The sequence below is a fragment of the Galeopterus variegatus genome, unplaced genomic scaffold (genome assembly GCF_000696425.1).
Source record: "Galeopterus variegatus unplaced genomic scaffold, G_variegatus-3.0.2 Scaffold411, whole genome shotgun sequence".
In the NCBI taxonomy this organism is placed as follows: Eukaryota; Metazoa; Chordata; class Mammalia; order Dermoptera; family Cynocephalidae; genus Galeopterus; species Galeopterus variegatus.
The window spans coordinates 591,207-595,378 of record NW_007726522.1 but is presented as its reverse complement, the minus strand read 5'-3'; the positions used below and the strand labels follow the sequence as shown (position 1 = coordinate 595,378).

The 4,172-nt window shown below is 35.3% G+C and overlaps 1 long non-coding RNA gene across 1 annotated transcript in view; it reads right to left on the bottom strand.

Moving 5' to 3' along the window:
* LOC103587066 overlaps nucleotides 1–4,172 on the bottom strand; it is a 20,547-nt gene that overhangs the window by 1,745 nt on the left and 14,630 nt on the right. Inside the window, exon 3 of the long non-coding RNA XR_550192.1 lies at nucleotides 2,830–2,982. This is a non-coding gene — a long non-coding RNA (uncharacterized LOC103587066). The remainder of the gene's footprint in view (nucleotides 1–2,829; nucleotides 2,983–4,172) is intronic.

The window sequence follows — 4,172 nt, the reverse complement described above, 5'->3', positions numbered from 1 at the left end:
TAAACAAGCTGAGAGATTCCCAGAATGAATCAAAAAAGGACAAAAAGATGGAAAATCTGAGATAAACAAAGGTTAGAGAAATAGAGAATAAATAAATACAGAGGTTCTGCCATTTGCCTCTTAGTATCTTCAAAAGAAGGAGAGAGAGAGAATGAAAGGGATAAAAGAAATAGTGAGGGAAATTTTCCCCAAGATGAAGAAATATAAATCTATGCTAGCCAACCTGTGTATAAGATGTAATAAAGTTATTTTTTTCAGTCAAGGATTAGTGAGGGAAATTTTTCCCCAAGATGAAGAAATATAAATCTATGCTAGCCAACCTGTGTATAAGATGTAATAAAGTTATTTTTTTCAGTCAAGGATTCATAAAATTGACTTCTCTTCAGAATAAGGATTATAAAAAAAATTAAAAAGGAGGAAAATATAAGATATAATGGAAGTAACTCAGGAATATAAAGAAGGAAAACCCCAGGACGACATTTGTGCAGCAGATCCAGAAAGCAACTAGTTTATATCCAGGCAGAAAGTCAGAGGGCTCTGGGTCAAATATCTTTAAATATAAAGAAGACTCCACTGAGCAGAAAGTGGAGTTAAACACCTCAGTTAAAAATATGGGTGATCTTAGAAAAATCATAAAGATGTTCCCTGGGTTTATTTAAAAAAAAAAAAAGGAAAGTCAATTAGAAATTCAAGGACAAAAAAAAAAAAGCTGTATAAGAAAGTTAGGGTCCAAATACGAAGCTAACTAAATTGTGGAGTGAATTTGAGCAACCGATAGATTCTAAGAAAAGATAATCCATTTAATTTTGATGCTCTGAAACATTAACCTTTAAGTGTGTAGGTTTAGTAACATAAGATCAAATATTACTTTCCACAAGTTCAGAGTACTTGACTCTGCAATGAAAGGCATTTATATTATCATCACATTGTAAAAGGTGTTTATTCATTTCCAATTTCTGTTCTAAACCTATTAACAAACTGTAAATGTTATAAACCTTGTGATGTATAGAAGTTCGGAGGCAGAGGGAAGCAGAAAACACAGAGAAAAATGCAGTCATACTAATTTCCACATCTTCAAAAGTACCAAGAGACACTATCTAAAGATAACAGACCAAGAGATAAAAGTTAAAGGTCATATTTAATGTATAGGAGTAGTTGCCAGAAGAACCACAAATAATAAACGTTAGTTAAATATGGGGGTGGAACTTTAAGTAAGATGATTCCTTAACTTTCAAAATAGAGCATAAGTTAATACTTTCTATATATGATAAATAAAAAAGTAAAAGTATAAAAATGTGATTTAAGTTATGGAAGTAACAACCAGAATAATTGAAAAGAGACACAGTTAAAAAGTGGATTATTCTGTCAGCTCAGTTGGTTAGAGCATGGAGCTGATAACACCAACATCCAGGGTTCAATCCCTGTACCAGCCAGCCACCCAAAAAAAAGTAAATTATTCTGGGCGGTGGAATGAGAAGTGGAAAGTCTGAAAAGAAAGACTTTTATTGCCTTTCTGTATTGCTTAGCTTTGTTGTTTTGTTTTTTGTATACTTGAGCTCTAATTTAGTAATGATTTTTTAATGTGTTAAAATATTAGCGCAACCACTGAAGAATAGAAAAGGGTCTATAACTTCCAAAACCCAATATGGAAAAAATGAACCAAAGAAACTCAATCAATGCAACAATATTCAGGAGAATGGGGCAGGGGGATGGGGGTAGAGGAGGTGGCAAAGAACAGGGAAGTGTGGTAAACGGAAAACATAAAGTATGATGAAAGAAAAATGCAAAACTTGTAGAAGGCAAATTGATCACAAGGTAAATCTACTGTACTGAAGGAGAGAAACATATTCATTTAAAAAATAGATTTACAAAGGGTTTGGTAAAGGATTTGTATATACTATGTATGTCACGTTAGTAGCAATAAAATTAAATTGTGAATTCACGGAGGACCTTGAAAAAAAAAAAAGACTTGAGAAGAAGAGAGAGCAGAGGATTGTATATTCTGGTACCACAGGAGTGATGTGAGCCAACACCATGACAGGGGTTCAGCCAGGTGCCACAGGGACTCCAGCCATGACTGAATGGGGCCAGAATCATATCTGACCACCCTGTTAGTGTTATGAGCTGAATTGTGTGCCACAAAAACCTACATGTCCAAGTCCTCACCCCTGGTTCCTCAGACTGGGACTGTACGAAAGAGATAATTAAGTTAAAATGAGGTCATTAGCATTAGCTCTAACCCAATATAACTGGTGTACTTCTAAGAAGAGAAAATTTAGACACAGACATGTACAGGGAGAAGACCATGTGACAAAACAGGGGGAAGACAGCTATCTATGAGTCAAGGAGAGAGTACTCAGAAGAAACCACCCCTGCCAACTCCTTGATTTCAGGCTTCTAGCCTCCAGAACGGTGAAAAAATAAGTTGCTGTGGTTTAACCCAACCAGTCTGCAGCAGTTTGTACAACAGCCCTAGCAAACTCATACAGAGGGTCTCTTCTTCTCAATAATGATATTATAATTAGAAAAGTCCCACGCAAATGAAGTGAGCAGACTGAACAGAAATTATTGGCAGAACAGCACATGGTCTAACCAGTTCCATCTTAGCAGAAGATCTGGGGAGAAGTTTGGGAGGTTTTTGAACAGTAGGCAAAGGGTAAGAGTGAGTGATGAGCTTGGGGTACAAATTTAAGGGACTGGGCTAAAGCTGGGAGCTCAGGAAATTCTTGGCTGCTGCAGCTTTATTCTACCTTTCACTGGTATGGTCATAACTTACATAGAAAATGCTGATTAAATTTATTGCTTGGATTTAATGCCTTACTCTCTTACCTGATGACCATTGATCTGTGGAAGGAAACACCAGCGCGAGTAACAGCGAAGCTCAGTCTTCTGATGGCTTTGTGAACTGGCTTCCCAGTGGTCGGACAGCTCACTGCCTTGGTTGCTTTTCTTATCCCTTGCTGTTGCTGAGAAAGACTGGACCTGATTAAAGAAATTAGGGTATATAGAAGGAGTCAATAAACTCCATCAATAATCTCCAATTAGAATACAAAGACTCAAAGTGAGGACAGACAAATAGATCAATGGAACAGAATAGAGTACACGAATAGACCCACACATTTAATCCACTTATTTTCAACAACAGTGCCCAGTCAATGCAATGTAGAAAAAGAATTTAACAAATGATGCTGGGACAAATTCAATATCCATATAAGAAAAAAATTTAAAAGAAACTCCACCTCTGTCTCACTCTACACACAAAAATTAATCTGAAATGGATCATAAACCAAACTACAAAAGGCACAAAGTCCCACTTTTTAAGATGGCCAAAATACTTGAACAGAAACTTCATTTGTCAGTAAGCACATGAAAAGGTGCTCAATATCATTAGTCTTCAGGGAAATGCAAAAGAATTGTCTGACAGTCTGTTTCTTTGTTTTTAAGTTCTTGCTATCAAGCTATGGGCTATAAAAGACATACCTAAAACAAAAATAGTTCCCCAAAATGCAAAAAATAAAAGGGATAGAAAACAAGTACGTTCATTCACCATTGTTAAGAATGTTAATTGGCACAGATTTTTTGGAGAGCAATTATCAGAATTTAACATCATTTACATGCAGTGACATTTGACCTAGCAATACCAATTTTAGAAATAACCTAAACCCATGTGCACAAAGGTGTACATACAAAGGTGTAGATTTGTTCAGCAGAGTAAAAATTTGGAAGCACTCTTAAATGCCCACTAATATGGGGATGATTAAATAAGTTATGGTGCATTCACATAATAGATGTAATTGTTAAAATAACAAGGTAGACTTGTATTCACTGACGTGGAGAGACCTCCAAGATATATAGACCTACTGTTAAGTAAAAAGAAAAAAGTCACTGAACAATGTAAATGGTCCTATTTATATTATTAAAGGCAAGTGGATATGTACATTTTTGTAAATAAAGGCAAAGGTAAATTTCTGGAAGGATACACATGGGAACTTAGTGTTTATCTTTGTGCACATGAGGGATGGGGATACATTTCATCACTTTTTAATCTATTTCCATGTTATTTAAATTATTTGTAACTAGGATGAATTCACTTATTACCTATGTAATTAAAAAAATAAAACTGATTTTAAAATTAATAAGTATTGGGTGCTGGCCAGTTGCTCAGTTGGTTA